The following is an 18,994-nucleotide window of genomic DNA, read 5'->3' as shown; positions in this document are numbered from 1 at the left end:
ACCCTACACTATTGATCACCAACTCAACTCAATGGAAACACCTGAAATTCCACAGGCTCTCTTCAGAGAAACACAATCAACATCCCCATTTTAATTGAGTTCTATTTGTGAAATTGAGTCATTTTTAAAGGACTTCTTTAGCGATGTGCATAGTGACATATTACGTGTTCATGCATGTGAAAGCCAAGATCCACAGTCCAGAAAAGAGAGTCCTTTCACCTGAAGTCTGAGTTCAAGAGTGACCTGATTATTAGCACTGAAACCAAACTTTGCTCCTATGCAAAAGCAGCATGTGCATTTAACCTGTGAGCAATCTCTCCCAAACTACAGGTTGCCTGTTTAAAGAATGTGAATGCATGTTTATTGTCAGCAAATTTCAGGTGAGTTCACTGGTCCTAAGGAACAAGGCTAGGAAACTGGACATTCAGACAGGTAGTCAGAATGTAGGGGAAGACAGAAAGAAGGAGCCTAAGAGAGGCTTGTTTGTTTTGTCTTCCTCTGTGCCTTAGGCCAGCCTAGATGTCCATGTGTTCAACCATAGCAGATAACTTTACCCATCTTCCCCAGATTTAATTGTTACATTCCTGGCATCAATGTGTTAATTTTGACTTCTCTCCAGAGGGCATTTGTGGCAGAGTCCTTAAATTTTGATATGTTATTCTACAGTTTAATTTAAAGACAATAACAATGATCTTAAGCAAAGGACTCATGTTCCAAGTGTTCAATAAATACAGAGTAACAATAAATTATTTTATTGATAGTTTGCTATACAGAAAGGGGTATAATGACTAGGCAGAGGGAGATTCTTTTCTTTTGTTTTTATTACAACTAAATCCTTAAAATACATTTTTTAAAAGTAAATACTTCATGTAGATAAGTTACCTGCATATTATTGGACACCTTTACATATACTATAGGTACTTCATAGATTTTGGGACTCCATAGGAATAGGACCCTAGAGACACATGTCATGAAGACCTCATATAGAGGTTCCTGTTAGTAAACTCATTAAGGCATGACAAAAATATCAAGAGTTCAAAGCTAGAATGGAAAGCCTGTTTGCTTTGCTCTATGTTGTCTTCTTACCTTTAGGCATCTTTGATGGGTCCAAGGTGCTTTGTGGTCTGAATGTACTGTATAGTAACCATTTGTGACACTTTTCTTCCTCCTTCAAAGAATTTGTCTATGTTGCTCACTTTAGTTTAAATGTTTTGTGCACATAACTGATCAGCCACACAAAAGTGTTACACATGTAGCCCAGGCAAGAGACAAGGGAAAGATGTGTCACGAATACTTTCATTTTATACATGCCATTTATCACCTAAAATTTACCTTTCTTTATAAAATAACAGTGTATTTCCAATCCTGGACCTATTCAACTTTCTAGACCCTGACCCTGATAGTGATGTTTTTAATAGTCAAAGACCCATGAGAGAGATCATCTAGGTTTATGAGTACACAAAAAAGCATCTATATATACACTGTCTGGGCAGAAGCCACATATAAATGCCACACTGTTTTTCTGACCCCACAACCCCCCTGATATCAGATTCCATCGAAATGGTCCCAATGTTAAGCTCAACCTTCAGGGTCCCAGTCACTGTAAATCTCTTTATTTCCAACCATATGGGAAGTGTCTGAAATCACAGTTTCTGAGCACTGCAGATAAAAGATGTGTCCCAAGCCTGTCATTTATTCATATCCAGAAGTCTTGTATCTATGTTTACTGAAAACAAGAACAAAGTATTGGGCCCTGGTCATAGACACAGGGCTTACCACATTTTTGACAGTTATCTGTAGCAAAAGAGATGCTCTTGGGCTGCCTTATAGCTCTGAGAGTATACATGAGCTCCTGACAAAGTTGGACAAATCTTTCTACAGAGACATGACCCAACTCACTATAGCACTGCAGAGGGGCAGGGTATTGTTCCACATTCATCTTGCTCCACTTGGCTGTGTGCTGGAAAAGGGCCTTCAGGGTGCACATGGAGAAGTCATTGTTGTAGAAGTTGATCTGGTTGAGCAGAGTACATTGACTGAGGGCAGGTAGGAGGGCATTGATCTGGGAGTCCTTCATCCTACACCACTGAAAATCCAGAATCTCAAGAGTGTCTGCTACTTTTTCTAGGAGAACTCTCAGAGGCATAAGATCCAAAGCATATAAGATCATCCCTCTTATTTCCAGATGTTTTAATTTAAAGAGGTTTTGGGAGCAGGAAAATAAATCAAAGTCTCTCTGTGAAATTAGGCATTGAGTGATGGAGAGGGTCTCCAAGGGTGTCATCAGGCACCTAGGGATAGAGGAGACCAGAGGGTTAGTTCTAAAAAGTAGTGTTGTAAAGGTTTGGCTGGGATGTACATAGAGGTAGAATAAACCAGGGGCCCCAAGCTCAGTTTGACAAAAGGATCAAGTACATCATCTATGATGCTTACTATTGGATCTGCTCATTCATGCCAATCCCACAATTCATCCATGGATCTCACACTCAAGCTGAAAACCAGTTCATCATTAAAACACACACACACACACACACACACACACACACAGAAGAACTTCCAATCTAAGAAAGTCCTGACAGAATTTTGATAAATTCTGTGGACTCATTGAATCTACATTCTATCATTCCTTCTGCAATCATCCTTGCTCTAATTTACATTCACCTGTCCCATACACTCAGTGCTACTTAGGCTCAAAACATTTCTCCCATTGGCACTTGGGGAAGATAGAAGGCTGTTCTCACAGATCTGAGCATATAGCTCATGTTCAAACTGTACTAATGAGTATCCTGACTCATCTATACACTCCCCTTTCTCTTCCCTATCCATTTGATTGGGCGGGCATGATTCCAGGAAGAATTACAACTCATTCTTACAAGATCTGACCTACTCTTTACACCAAATCACTTCTCTACACCATGAGTTCTCATTTGAGATACTATTATAACTTGTAGTATTCCCATTGTATATTTCAGTATACATTGAAACAAGATACAACTTTCAGAGTCTAATGAATGTCTAAATTTTGTTCCTAGTGACTGACAGGCATCATGGACCACTAATCTTAAGATAGACAGATTTGCTTTTGTACCTGACCCAGATCTCCATTCTTGCTTACCCTAGGACCTGATTCATGTAGTCTCTTAGAAAATGGACGTGTTTCATGAAGATATGCTAGAGACAGTTGAATTGGGAAAACTGAGAAATAATTTTGTGAACACACTTGGCTTCTGTGGCATTTGTTATATTGATAATAGGGGATGTATTCTTGTGGAGTGGTGCCAGGAAGACTTTTTGAAGATTTTTCATGTGCCCAAAGTAGGGAGCAAAATGTGCAAGCTGTAACAGAGTCCAGTCAGTATTCAGTTCTAATTCTGTGATGTGCTCTGGATCAAAAACATTAAAGATGTCTCTGATAACTTGGTCTGGTGGGTCCCAGATCCTCATCTTTATACAGCAGAAATATAGGGATCCTATTCTCTGCTTGGCCCAATTCAAGAAATATGCCTTTGATTTATTGAAGTGGGAACTGATTGACAGGTTGACTATGACCTTCAGACGCTGCCTCCGTGCATATCTCGGAAGGACCTTCACTAGCTGCTTTTCATCCAATGTCTTTGATTTACAGTCACTGTCATTTGCATCAGCCCGTATGTTCCAGAAGGCATGGTACATATTTCTCATGTCAAGAACCTGAAGTTTTGCCCTCCTGTGGTTGAAACATATGAATGTTAGCACACCCTGAATCATCTTTTGCTACATATATCTAAACTCAGCTCCCCTCCTATTTAAGGTGTTTGACTTTTTAAGCACCTGATATCCAAGGTGGACTCAGGTATGCTACAGAAGCTTTCCTGGGCTTCATTACACTTGATTACTTTTCTTTCAGTAAGGTAACCATTATTTCTCCTTAGAGATTAATTAATTATTAATTAGAAAATTTAATTATTATTACTAGTTGTGGGAAGGCCAGGGATAGGCTCATTCTACTGTGAGGCTAAATCTAATCTAGTCCATATTCAACTCTAATCCATATCCAACTGTCCTCAGTATAAGTAAACAATAGCTTTCAAGAACCTTGTATCCCTACTTGATGATGTGATTAGAAGCATCTGATCCATTTAGTACAAAGCCAATCACCCTGGCAATGTCTATTGTGTACTCCTCATGCTCCCTTATACAATACATGGATATTGCTTACCTGGGGTGAAACTCTCTTGTCAGTCGCATGTCTATTCCATCTAGCAGGGCTTGCAAGGTTTCTAGGTTAGGCTTCTTCATCAATGGCCCCACAGGGAGACAGGGGAAAGGCCAGGCTGCCACCATTGCCTTTAGGAGATTGGTGTGTCTGCCAGCAAAGGCCTCTTTGAATAGTGCTGGGAAGACCACAGTAGGCAACTCCTCCAGAGAGGACATGATCAAAGCTTCATGTGTCAGCAGAGTGTGTGTGGGTGGGGTCTGATGACTCATCATCTCAGGTCTTCAGTAAAGGCTCCTGGGGAAGCAGTTAGAAAAGAATATATATTCAAGACAAACTTTATAATATTCCCTCACCATCACATCAACCACTTAGCTTCTGAGTTATTGCCATGACAGTCATAGAGCCACCAAATTACCTCTTCACCCTAAACTGGTGGTGTAAAGACTCTCAAACTGGCATCATGGGAATCTCTCTATTACTCTAATGGACACCTAATTTTTGGGTCAAAATATATTTGTTACTCTTTCTTTAAAAAAGGAAAGAATGAAAGAATGCAAAATGGGAGAGACTCCCAGGAACCAGTACAGTTGGCCCTAGCTGAAATATGGAACATAGAGGAGATAGAACTTTAAGAAGCAACCCCCAATGAATATGCATGGCTCCCTTTTGAGGGAAGGGGCCACTCACAGATCTCAAAAATTTTAACATAGAATTGTTACTATCTAAAGGAAAAACAGGGACAAAAAATGGAGCAGAGACTGAAGAAAAGGCCATCCAGAGACTGGGATCTTGGGATCTATAAAATCAGCAGACACCAAAGCCCAACACTGTTGCTGATGCCAAGGTATGGCTATTCTCTGAGAGCCTGTGCCTATACCTGTCTAATACAATTGTAGACACTCACAACCAACAATTGCATTGAGCTTGGGGACCACAATGGAAGAGAAAGGGAAGGACTGAAGAAGCTGAAGGGGATTACAATCCCATAGGAAAAAAATATCAACTAACTGGACCCCTCAGATTTCCCAGGAACTAAGTCAGCAACCAGAGAACATACATGAGTGGGTCTATGGTTCCTGATACATATGTAGCAAAGGATTCCTTATAAGGCTTCAATAAGAGAGGAGGTCCTTTGTCCTGTGGAGGCTTGTTGTCCTGGTGAAGGGGATAAGCTAGAGGAGTGAGGCAGGAGTGTGTGGGTGGGTGGGGGAGTACCCTCTTAGTGGTAAAGAGGAGGGATCATGAGAGGGGGCTTGCAGAGCTGAAACCAGGAAGGGAGATAACACTTGAAATATAAATAAATAAAGTGATCAATAAAAAAATGGGTGGAGGGCCAGGCAGTGTTGGTGCATGCCTTTAATCCCATCACTTGGGAGGCAGAGGCAGGGAGATTTCTGAGTTCGAGGCCAGCCTGGTCTACAGAGTGAATTCCAGGACAGTCAGGGCTATACAGAGAAACCCTGTCTCAAAAACCAAAAAAGGGGGGGGGGCAAGGGACAAGGAGGAGGAATGGGATGAGGAACAATAGAACAATCAAGTGGCAGATCAGGAGTGGGATAATAACTGGAGGGTAAAATGAATTGAAGAATAATTAAATTTAGTAATAAAAATTAAAAAAAGAAAAAAAAACAAATCAAAAACTGAATAACAAAAAACAAGCAAACAAGAAACAAACAAAAAAACAAGCAAAAAAATAATACAAACAAAAGTCTTGTGTTGTAGATCAATATTGAATTCTCACTAAGGAAGATGACAACTGTGGGTTCCTACCACTTTCAGGCTCTCTTGGGTCCCAAAAACATACCAAACCCCTCCACACACACATTCACACACACACAAAAGAAAAAAGAAAAAGGAAAAGGAAAAGGAAAAGGAAAAGGAAAAGGAAAAGGAAAAGGAAAAGGAAAAGGAAAAGGAAAAGAAAAAGAAAAAGAAAAAGAAAAAGAAAAAGAAAAAGAAAAAGAAAAAGAAAAGGAAAGGAAAGAAAAATCAGGAAATCAGGTGAAACATGTGAAAATGATCTAAAGCAAAGACTAAGGTGAGACATTTGATTAACTCAGAATTGTAATTCCTGCTATTGGGAGTTAATGATTATCAAAGTTAAATGTTCTATAGGGCTACAATGTGAGCCAGGGTCTCACAAAAACAAAGAAGACCATCATTTCAGTGAAAGGAAATATGAAGGAACAGGTTAGTCAGAATGATCTGATTTCCAGCAAACCCAGAGCAACATGCCCAAGGGCTTAGAAAATTCTTCTATCAAAGAAATATATAAAGCACACTAATGAAGTATACAAGCTATCATAGAGATATATTGGAGAAGAGGCTAAAACTGCATTGGGAATGAAACCCAAGGTCTTCAATGTGTTTTACTAAAGAGACAGAAAATGAAATTTCCTGTACTATCCTGGAGTCTAAAGAGCTCTGCATCAAACGGCTTAACCCTAGGGAAACCAATTAAATACCAGTTGTGAGTAATGCAGTTCTGAGTCCTAGACAAACTAGGCAGTTTTTCTGCCTCGAGGTCTGAATATTTTCTGTCTCCACTGAAGACTTTATATGCCTCTCTCTGTAACCTTCCCTATTGCACCCACACCCTTCAACCTCGAAGTAGAATTGGATTAGATGGTTAAACTCCACCCTTTTAATTCTATATGTAACATCCAACCACTTCATTGATTGCATTAGAGCTCTCTGTGAGAATGCATCCATAGCACAACACCCCTCAAACATTCTATTTGTTACTTAACAGCACATCACTGAATTTGTGGATTTCCCCCTTCATTTGCTTTTTTATTACATAGCTTTGAGTTTGGTACAGGACTGGGTCTTGCTGTGAATCTAGAGTGGTTTCCAAACTCTAAGTTCTAGCAATCCTCTTCTCTCAGTTCTTTCCCTTCTTCCTGCTAGGATTAATATGAAACACCACATCTGGGCAAATTTTTATTCATGCACACAAAGTCAGTCTGATTTGTGTCAGATCAGGATTCAATCTATTGCTGATAATAGACATAAAACAATTCATCAATATTACTGTCACTGGATTTGAGACAGCTTTTAATAGTCAGGAATAAGTTCTGGAGCTCTAGGACTGAATTGGATGCTTCAATAAACTGCAGTAGTACCTACACAAAAGTTAGAGGAAGGAGCACGGCCTGATTCCATTAACATTGTCCAAGTGTGCTGGGTGTACACTCAGTTTGTAGGGAGCTACCAAACATACAGGGAGTCCTCTTTCGAGCAGTGCATGCAGCAGATATGACTGCCGTGCCTGGAAACTCACAATTCAAGAGTTGGGAGTGGGGGATCAATTAATCCGATCCTCAGCCATATTGTAAATAGAAGGACAGCCTGAGACTTACATGTGATTCTGTTTTTAAAAAGACCTAAAGAGAAACAGAAAACAGAGGGTCTGAGGGAGATGCTGCCCTTTGTAGACAGAAAACAGATAATGTGTCAGGTAGGATCAGACCAGCATGCTTGCCCAAGATGAAATCAGGAGTGGGACCTGTGCTGAGGAGTTGGATCCTCAATAATGAGCACCTGTTAATATTCTATTCTGAGCACCTACATGGTGGCTTGAAATGATCTGTGAATCCAGTTCCTTGAAATCTGAACCCTCCTTCTCAACAATGTGGGCATCAGGCATACATGTGGTGCACATTCATATATGCACAGAAAACAACAAAACACAGAGAAAAAATCTTTAAGAGAAATAAATCTATAAGTAGAATGGTGGCAAACACCTTTAATCCCTGAACTCTTGAGGCAAAGGTAGACTGGGCTCAGTGAGTTCAAGGCTAGCTTTATCTAAGTAGCTAATTATTTACCAGTGAAGCCTATTGACTAAGGATCTGTTTTATAATTAAAGCAGAGCTGGGATGGGTGGCAAATAACTTTAATCCCAGCACCCTTCAGGCAGAGGGATGTGGACCTATAGGGCCCATACTGATCTACAGGTTAAAGTGTGGAACAGGGAAACCTGTAAAATAGGGAAACTCTCTCTCAAAACCAATCCAAATCGAAGAAATAAAACCAAAATCTACCTTAGCCATGAGGTGCTACTATAAGCCTTTAATCCCAGAATTAAGGACGCAGAAGTAGGTGAACCTCTGAATTTGATCTAGCCGGTCTACAGAGTAAGTTCTGGATCAGTCAGATCTGTTAAACAGAAATCCTGTTTTGAAAACGCTAAAAACAAAAAATGAAATAAATAGTGTTTTTAAGAAAAATTTTTTAGGGAGCCCAGTAGGCTGTGAGATATCTCAATGGTCAATGGCACTTGTTGCCAAACCTGAATTCAGCTATGAGACACACAGATGTAAGGAGAGAAATCACTTCAGTATCTCGTGGTTTCTAGACCACCAACACATTCTTGGGATCCAGGTAAAATATGAAGACCTAGATGGAATATAAGACCTAGGTAACTGCTACATATTGGGATATAACAAAATATATAGAGCAAAAAGAGCCAATGAAAAACCATGAGAAATTCATATAGATGCAGGACATGTTCACACACAGTAGATTCCAATAAAAACCCAACATTGGTAGCCATAATATATGAGCAAAGGTTCCAAAGGTGATAAAGACACTGTAGGAAGTCCAACAGAGTCAATTAACTGGGACCTTTGGTGCTCTCAGAAACTGAACCCCCAACCAAAGAACACACATGGGCTTGGAATAGGCCTCCCTACACAGATGTACAGCTTGGTCTTTATGTGGGTCCCCTAACAGCTGGAGTGGAGGCCTCCTTCAAAATCTGTTGCCTGTATGTGGGATATGTTCTTCTATTTGAGCTGCTTTGTCTGGACTCAGTGAGAGGGGATATACCCTGCCTTGAAAATTCTTAAAGTACAAGGGTGTGGAAATACACAGGGAGCCTCCACTCACTTAGAGGAAATGGTAAGAACGCACCTAGAAGGAGTGTGCTAGGGTGTGACCTTGAAGAGAACAGCTAGTGGGTTTTAAGATAAATAAGCAAAAAAAAAAAAAAAAAAAAAAAAAAAAAAAAAAAAAGATAAAAGGCCTGACAAAACATTATGAGACCTAGGACCTCCAAAGAGGCCCCTGAGTTCACTTTGTGTTGGCCTGCAGACCTGCCCATCTGAATGGGATCTGTATCCTCAGGGAGACTTCATTTGAGAGAACTAATTTTTCATTTGTTATTAATAGTTTCTGGGTTTGGGATTGGAGCTTGTGTCTATTTCTTTTCTCTACAATGATATGCCATGGAGTATAGACCATCACAGGCCCTGAGAATTCTCCTTTCGTCTCTCTGAGTTCATAGGTGCATTAGTTCCCCTGTGTTTAAGCAGGGCTGACTTGACAGAGCCTCAGAGGCAGCACCCTTGGCGGGCCGCAGACAGCCGGCCACCGTCCGGACCAGAGGACAGGTGTCCGCCTGGCTTGGGAGGCGGCCTCAGCCTCAGTAGCAGCGGTCGCCATCTGGGTTCAGGGACTCAGCAGAACTTAGGAAATTAGTCTGAACAGGTTAGAGGGTGCGCCAGAGAACCGGACAGCTTCTGGGAGAGGCGGAAGCACAGAGCTGCTGAGGCAGCACCCTTGGCGGCCGCAGACAGCTGGCCACCGTCCGGACCAGAGGACAGGTGTCCGCCTGGCTCGGGAGGCGGCCTCAGCCTCAGTAGCAGCGGTTGCCATCTTGGTTCCGGGACTCCCTGGAACTTAGGAATTTAGTCTGCACAGGTGAGAGTCTGCACCACAGAAGCTGACAGCTTCTGGGAACTGCCAAAGCAACACAGCTTCTGAGAAAGGCCCTGTTTTGGACCTTCTTCTTCGACCAGGAAAAGGTCCAAAAACAAGATATCTGTGCACCTTCCCTGTAAGAGAGCTTGCCAGCAGAGAGTGCTCTGAGCACTGAAACTCAGAGGAGAGAATCTGTCTCCCAGGTCTGCTGATAGACGGTAACAGAATCACCAGAAGAACAATCTCTAAACAGAGTCAACTATAACAACTAACTCCAGAGATTACCAGATGGCCAAAGGTAAACGTAGGAATCCTACTAACAGGAACCAAGACCACTCACCATCATCAGAACCCAGCACTCCCACTTCGCCCAGTCCAGGGCACCCCAACACACCCGAAAACCTAGACCTAGATTTAAAAGCATATCTCATGATGATGGTAGAGGACATCAAGAAGGACTTTAATAAATCACATAAAGAAATACAGGAGAACACTGCTAAAGAGTTACAAGTCCTTAAAGAAAAACAGGAAAACACAATCAAACAGGTAGAAGTCCTTACAGAAAAAGAGGAAAAAACATACAAACAGGTGATGGAAATGAACAAAACCATACTAGACCTAAAAAGGGAAGTAGACACAATAAAGAAAACTCAAAGTGAGGCAACACTGAAGATAGAAACCCTAGGAAAGAAATCTGGAACCATAGATTTGAGCATCAGCAACAGAATACAAGAGATGGAAGAGAGAATCTCAGGTGCAGAAGATTCCATAGAGAACATCGGCACAACAATCAAAGAAAATGGAAAATGCAAAAAGATCCTAACTCAAACTATCCAGGAAATCCAGGACACAATGAGAAGACCAAACCTACGGATAATAGGAGTGGATGAGAATGAAGATTTTCAACTCAAAGGACCAGCAAACATCTTCAACAAAATAATTGAAGAAAACTTCCCAAATCTAAAGAAAGAGATGCCTATGAACATACAAGAAGCCTACAGAACTCCAAATAGACTGGACCAGAAAAGAAATTCCTCCCGACACATAATAATCAGAACAACAAATGCACTAAATAAAGATAGAATACTAAAAGCAGTAAGGGAAAAAGGTCAAGTTACATATAAAGGCAAGCCTATCAGAATTACACCAGATTTTTCACCAGAGACTATGAAAGCCAGAAGAGCCTGGACAGATGTTATACAGACACTAAGAGAACACAAATTCCAGCCCAGGCTACTATACCCAGCCAAACTCTCAATTACCATAGATGGAGAAACCAAAGTATTCCACGACAAAACCAAATTCACACATTATCTCTCCACAAATCCAGCCCTTCAAAGGATAATAACAGAAAAAAACCAATACAAGAATGGGAACAACGCCCTAGAAAAAACAAGAAGGTACTTCCTCAACAAACATAAAAGAAGACAGCCACAAGAACAGAATGTCAACTTTAACAACAAAAATAACAGAAAGCAACAATTACTTTTCCTTAATATCTCTTAACATCAATGGTCTCAACTCCCCAATAAAAAGACATAGACTAACAAACTGGCTACACAAACAAGACCCAACATTTTGCTGCTTACAGGAGACACATCTCAGAGAAAAAGATAGACATTACCTCAGAATAAAGGGCTGGAAAACAATTGTCCAAGCAAATGGTATGAAGAAACAAGCTGGAGTAGCCATCCTAATATCTGATAAGATTGACTTCCAACCCAAAGTCATCAAAAAAGACAAGGAGGGGCACTTCGTTCTCATCAAAGGTAAAATCCTCCAAGAGGAACTTTTAATTCTGAATATCTATGCTCCAAATACAAGGGCAGCCACATTCATTAAAGAAACTTTAGTAAAGCTCAAAGCACACATTGCACCTCACACAATAATAGTGGGAGACTTCAACACACCACTTTCATCAATGGACAGATCATGGAAACAGAAACTAAACAGGGACACACTAAAACTAACAGAAGTGATGAAACAAATGGATCTGACAGATATCTACAGAACGTTTTATCCTAAAACAAAAGGATATACCTTCTTCTCAGCACCTCATGGTACCTTCTCCAAAATTGACCACATAATAGGTCACAAAACAGGCCTCAACAGATTCAAAAATATTGAAATTGTCCCATGTATCCTATCAGATCACCATGCACTAAGGCTGATCTTCAATAACAAAAAAAATAACAGAAAGCCAACACTCACGTGGAAACTGAACAACACTCTTCTCAATGATACCTTGGTCAAGGAAGGAATAAAGAAAGAAAAGACTTTTTAGAGTTTAATGAAAATGAAGCCACAACGTACCCAAACCTATGGGACACAATGAAAGCATTTCTAAGAGGGAAACTCATAGCTCTGAGTGCCTCCAAGAAGAAACGGGAGAGAGCACATACTAGCAGCTTGACAACACATCTAAAAGCTCTAGAAAAAAAGAAAGCAAATTCACCCAAGAGGAGTAGACGTCAGGAAATAATCAAACTCAGGGGTGAAATCAACCAAGTGGAAACAAGAAGAACTATTCAAAGAATTAACCAAATGAGGAGTTGGTTCTTTGCGAAAATCAACAAGATAGATAAACCCTTAGCTAGACTCACTAGAGGGCACAGAGACAAAATCCTAATTAACAAAATCAGAACTGAAAAGGGAGACATAACAACAGATCCTGAAGAAATCCAAAACACCATCAGATCCTTCTACAGAAGGCTATACTCAACAAAAGTGGAAAACCTGGACGAAATGGACAAATTTCTGGACAGATACCATGTACCAAAGTTGAATCAGGATCAAGTTGACCTTCTAAACCGTCCCATATCCCCTAAAGAAATCGAAGCAGTTATAAATAGTCTCCCAGCCAAAAAAAGCCCAGGACCAGACGGGTTTAGTGCAGAGTTCTATCAGACCTTCAAAGAAGATCTAATTCCAGTTCTGCACAAACTATTTCACAAGATAGAAGTAGAAGGTACTCTACCCAAATCATTTTATGAAGCCACTATTACTCTGATACCTAAACCACAGAAAGATCCAACAAAGATAGAGAACTTCAGACCAATTTCTCTTATGAATATCGATGCAAAAATCCTCAATAAAATTCTCGCTAACCGAATCCAAGAACACATTAAAGCAATCATCCATCCTGACCAAGTAGGTTTTATTCCAGGGATGCAGGGATGGTTTAATATACGAAAATCCATCAATGTAATCCATTATATAAACAAACTCAAAAGACAAAAACCACATGATCATCTCGTTAGATGCAGAAAAAGCATTTGACAAGATCCAACACCCATTCATGATAAAAGTTCTGGAAAGATCAGGAATTCAAGGCCCATACCTAAACATGATAAAAGCAATCTACAGCAAACCAGTAGCCAACATCAAAGTAAATGGAGAGAAGCTGGAAGCAATCCCACTAAAATCAGGGACTAGAAAAGGCTGCCCACTTTCTCCCTACCTTTTCAACATAGTATTTGAAGTATTAGCCAGAGCAATTCGACAACAAAAAAAGATCAAGGGGATACAAATTGGAAAAGAGGAAGTCAAAATATCACTTTTTACAGATGATATGATAGTATATATAAGTGACCCTAAAAATTCCACCAGAGAACTCCTAAGCCTGATAAACAGCTTCAGTGAAGTAGCTGGATATAAAATTAACTCAAACAAGTCAATGGCCTTTCTCTACACAAAGAATAAACAGGCTGAGAAAGAAATTAGGGAAAAAACACCCTTCTCAATAGTCACAAATAATATACAATATCTTGGCGTGACTCTAACTAAGGAAGTGAAAGATCTGTATGATAAAAACTTCAAGTCTCTGAAGAAATAAATTAAAGAAGATCTCAGAAGATGGAAAGATCTCCCATGCTCATGGATTGGCAGGATCAACATTGTAAAAATGGCTATCTTGCCAAAAGCAATCTACAGATTCAATGCAATTCCCATCAAAATTCCAAGTCAATCCTTCAACGAATTAGAAGAAGAAATTTGCAAATTCATCTGGAATAACAAAAAACCTAGGATAGCAAAAACTCTTCTCAAGGATAAAAGAACTTCTGGTGGAATCACCATGCCTGACCTAAAGCTTTACTACAGAGCAATTGTGATAAAAACTGCATGGTACTGGTATAGAGACAGACAAGTAGACCAATGGAATAGAATTGAAGACCCAGAAATGAACCCACACACCTATGGTCAATTGATCTTCGACAAGGGAGCTAAAACCATCCAGTGGAAGAAAGACAGCATTTTCAACAATTGGTGCTGGCACAACTGTTTGTTATCATGTAGAAGAATGCGAATCGATCCATACTTATCTCCTTGTACCAAGGCCAAATATAAATGGATCAAGGAACTTCACATAAAACCAGAGACACTGATACTTATAGAGGAGAAAGTGGGGAAAAGCCTTGAAGATATGGGCACAGGGGAAAAATTCCTGAACAGAACAGCAATGGCTTGTGCTGCAAGATCGAGAATTGACAAATGGGACCTAATGAAACTCCAAAGATTCTGGAAGGCAAAAGACACCGTCACTAAGACAAAAAGACCACCAAAACTTTGGGAAAGGATCTTTACCTATCCTAAATCAGATAGGGGACTAATATCCAACATATATAAAGAACTCAAGAAGGTGGACTTCAGAAAATCAAATAACCCCATTAAAAATGGGGCTCAGAACTGAACAAAGAATTCTCACCTGAGGAATACTGAATGGAAGAGAAGCACCTGAAAAAATGTTCAACATCCTTAATCATCAGGGAAATGCAAATCAAAACAACCCTGAGATTCCACCTCACACCATTCAGAATGGCTAAGATCAAAAATTCAGGTGACAGCAGATGCTGGCGAGGATGTGGAGAAAGAGGAACACTCCTCCATTGTTGGTGGGATTGCAGGCTTGTACAACCACTCTGGAAATCAGTCTGGCAGTTCCTCAGAAAATTGGACATAGTACTACCGGAGGATCCAGCAATACCTTTCCTGGGCATATATCCAGAAGATGCCCCAACTATTAAAAAGGACACATGCTCCACTATGTTCATAGCAGCCTTATTTATAATAGCCAGAAGCTGGAAAGAACCCAGATGCCCCTCAACAGAGGAATGGATACAGAAAATGTGGTACATCTACACAATGGAGTACTACTCAGCTATTAAAAAGAATGAATTTATGAAATTCCTAGCCAAATGGATGGACCTGGAGGGCATCATCCTGAGTGAGGTAACACTTTCACACAGGAACTCACACAATATGTACTCACTGATAAGTGGATATTAGCCCAAAACCTAGGATACCCAAGATATAAGATACAATTTCCTAAACACATGAAACTCAAGAAAAATGAAGACTAAAGTGTGGACACTATGCCCCTCCTTAGAAGTGGGAACAAAACACCCATGGAAGGAGTTACAGAGACAAAGTTTGGAGCTGAGATGAAAGGATGGACCATGTAGAGACTGCCATATCCAGGGATCCACCCCATAATCAGCATCCAAACACTGACACCATTGCATACCCTAGCAAGATTTTATTGAAAGGACCCAGATGTAGCTATGTCTTGTGAGACTATGCCGGGGCCTAGCAAACACAGAAGTGGATGCTCACAGTCAGCTAATGGATGGATCACAGGGCTCCCAATGGAGGAGCTAGAGAAAGTACCCAAGGAGCTAAAGGGATCTGCAACCCTATAGGTGGATCAACATTATGAACTAACCAGTACCCCGGAGCTCTTGACTCTAGCTGCATATGAATCAAAAGATGGCCTAGTCGGCCATCACTGGAAAGAGAGGCCCATTGGACACGCAAACTTTATATGCCCCAGTACAGGGGAACGCCAGGGCCAAAAAGGGGGAGTGGGCGGTTAGGGGAGTGGGGGTGGGTGGGTATGGGGGACTTTTGGTATAGCATTGGAAATTTAAATGAGCTAAATACCTAATTTAAAAAAAAAAAGAAAAGAAGGGCTGACTTGCTTGGTGTCCACCATACCCTCTGGCTCTATCCCTCTTTGTTCTCTTCTACAGGATTCCCTGAGTCTTGAGGGGAGTATTTTTTGGACATGATTCTTTGGACATACCTCTTTAGTTCTGAGTGTTAAATTCTCTCTCTCTCTCTCTCTGTCTCTCTCTCTCTGTGTGTGTGTTTGTGTGTGTGTGTGTGTTTGTGCACACATATGAGTATGTGCTTATTAAGTCTAGGAAAGGGCAGAGGATGCCAGAACACTGAAGGTAAGGGTAGTTCCAAGTCATCACCACACCTGTTGGTCATTGAGTTTAGCTATTCTGCAAATAACAAGGTTCTCTCCTAATCCTAGAGATTTTCTCTATGGCCAGTAAACACTGAGACTCTCTCCAAGTCCAGTGATCCTTCCTTTCTGAAATATGCTCCAACTTTCTTACAATCATGGATGGCATGTCCCTTCATGACACACCATTTACATTGTTTTGAAAACATTTTAGTACAGCTCAGGCTTTCATGGCACTTTCTATTACATTCCAAGGTGTCACTGGATTTCTGAGCCTCTACTCAGACTCACATGAACTGGGAACACAGCGTGCCCCATTTGTCTAGATCATGCAATGATTTAAAATCTAAGATGTGAATGCCAAGCAAGGAGTTTTCTACTCAAGTTATATCACAGAATTCCCTGCCAAAATGGATGAAGCCATCACCCTGCTTCAGCCTTCTGAGGGCTACCATAGTAGAAGATTGGCAAAGCATGAAGCTCACCTTTTTATTCCAGAATAGTGAAATAATTTTTTAATGTGTGACCAAGAGAGCTCAGTCAGGCAACAGGGTCTCAAGGGTGGGAATGAAGATTGAAAAGACAATGACCATTAGACAACATTATTCCATGACTCCAGCCAGTGCTAATGCTGAAGTAGATTCACTCTTCTCCAGTCTGCTTTTATACTAGTCTAAATACATGCCAAGGATAAAGTCAGTTTTAGGTCAAGGAACAAAACAGGCAATAAACAACGTACCAAGTAAGGCGACTCCATTGGAGATGTTATCAAAGCACTGAAGTAGATGAAATTGTTTAAACCCCAAAAAGGAGAGTAAAGAAATCAATCAAACAATAAATAACCAAGGAAGGAAACAATAAAATGCAAGCCTTAAGAAAAACAATATCGCCCAGCCAGAACCCTAGAGCTCCCAGGGACAGAACCACCATCCAAAGAGTACACATGGAGTGAACCATTGCTCCAGATGTATATGCAACAGAGGATGGTCTTGTTGGGCATCAATGAGAGGAGAGGCCCTTGGTCCTATGAAGGCTCAATGCTCCAGTGTAGGGGAATGCCAGGGTGGGGAGTCAGGTGTGGTTGGGAAATGGAGCAACTTCGTAGAAACGGGAAGAGGGGATGGGATGGGGTTTCCAGAGGGCAAAATGGTAAAGGGAAGAACATTTGAAATGTAAATAAATAAAATATCCAATAAAAATTCTATTGACAAAAACAAAAATAAATAAATAAATAAATATCCCCTGATCAATATTTCTATGGGTTTATCAAGCTGACCATGGTAAAACAAATGCCACACATTCCTCTGCTGAGTTTTCCTTGAGCATTGTATTAGCCCCAAAGTAAATATTCTTATCTGAGCCTACTTCACTGTCCTAGCCCATTGTCAAATTCCTGCCAAAATCCTACAAGGAGGCCCCAAATGCACTGCTCAAGGTACTTGTCATGTCCTCCTCTTACAATGGTATTTTATGGTTTTGCACATGTATTTTCAAGGACAGATTATGGCTCCCAAGTGAATTTCCCTCTGAACCATGCTGGTCACCAATGAGGAAAACACAACTAGGTGACTTGGCTCACATAGTAATCCTTCCAGCAAGAAGGCCAAGGCAAGAAGATCCCCATGAGTTGAAATTATAAATTATCCCTGACTATAGAACTATGTTGTCACAGAATACAATCCAAACCAAGAAGGTCAAGAGCAAAAAGGAGAGTAAAGAAATCAATCAAACAATAAATAACCAAGGAAGAAAACAATAAAATGCAAGCCTTAATATGCAATACAAAGAACACAGAACCTGAAGAGACCACCCCCAGTGGGTAGGCATGGCTTCCAGTTGAGGGAAGGTGCAACTCGCACATCTCAAAATTTTTAACCTAGAATTGTTCCTGTTTAACAGAAAAACAGGGACAAAAAACTGAAGAAAGGGCCATCCAGACACAGGGTTTTGCGATCAATCTAATTAGGAGACATCAAACCCCTACATTATTGCTAATGACAAGATGTACTTATATAAAGGATACAGGTATGGCCGTCCTCTGAGAGGATCTGCTATCACCTGTCTAAGATAATTACAGACACTCACAGGCAACCTTTAGACTGAGCCTGAAGACCATAATCCTCTATAATATATGATGTTCTAGAAGTATCACCATTTCTGATCTGAAGTTATACTACATAGCCATAGTATAGTGAAAACTGCATTGGGTTGGCAGGAAAATAGGTTGATCAATGGAATGAAACTGAAGACCTGGACACTAGATTTTTAATAGAGAATTCAAATGAGACATTGAAAAAAAGAAATCGTCCCTATCAAATGGTGCCTGTCTAACAGGATATCTGCATGTTTAAGAAAGCAAGTTGCTTTGTATTTATCATCCTCCAATATTCTCAAGTTTATTGAGTAAAGATCTCATCATAAAAATTTATCAGCCAAACTCAACAGTTCCTTTGGATTCAAGTCTTCAGTTTCTGGACTGTGCCTTTTGAGTAAAACTGCCAAGCAAGGAAGAAAATGGCTGTTCCTGGATTTGGGCAGAAAGCAGGTTTTGCTCAGAGGCTCACAAGTATTCATTCCCAGTTCCTACTGTGGAGGCTCAGGGTTAGAAATGCAAAGGAATTGTGTGGGCTAGGAAGATGTGAATGCTAAATACTAAGGGCACAACTGTGAAGCAGCTGCTACACCTGCATAGGTGGTAGAGGGAAGCAAGCCACCAGAATAAAAGCTCTGAAAAACAGACCAGCAAAGGGGCTAGAAGTTTCATGGCCAGACAGAGAACAGGGCTTGGCAGCAGGATCTCAGCCTCAGCCAACACCAGAGAAACACTCAAGGAAAGACAG

At 40.6% G+C, this 18,994-nt stretch overlaps 1 pseudogene; it reads right to left on the bottom strand.

The window, feature by feature from the left end:
* Window positions 1-1,538: 1,538 nt before the first annotated feature.
* The window catches only part of LOC100041672, a 29,752-nt pseudogene continuing 12,296 nt past the window's right edge, over window positions 1,539-18,994 (bottom strand).

Source organism: Mus musculus (assembly GCF_000001635.26).
Source record: "Mus musculus strain C57BL/6J chromosome 5 unlocalized genomic contig, GRCm38.p6 C57BL/6J MMCHR5_RANDOM_CTG5".
In the NCBI taxonomy this organism is placed as follows: Eukaryota; Metazoa; Chordata; class Mammalia; order Rodentia; family Muridae; genus Mus; species Mus musculus.
This window is presented reverse-complemented; position numbering and strand designations above follow the sequence as displayed.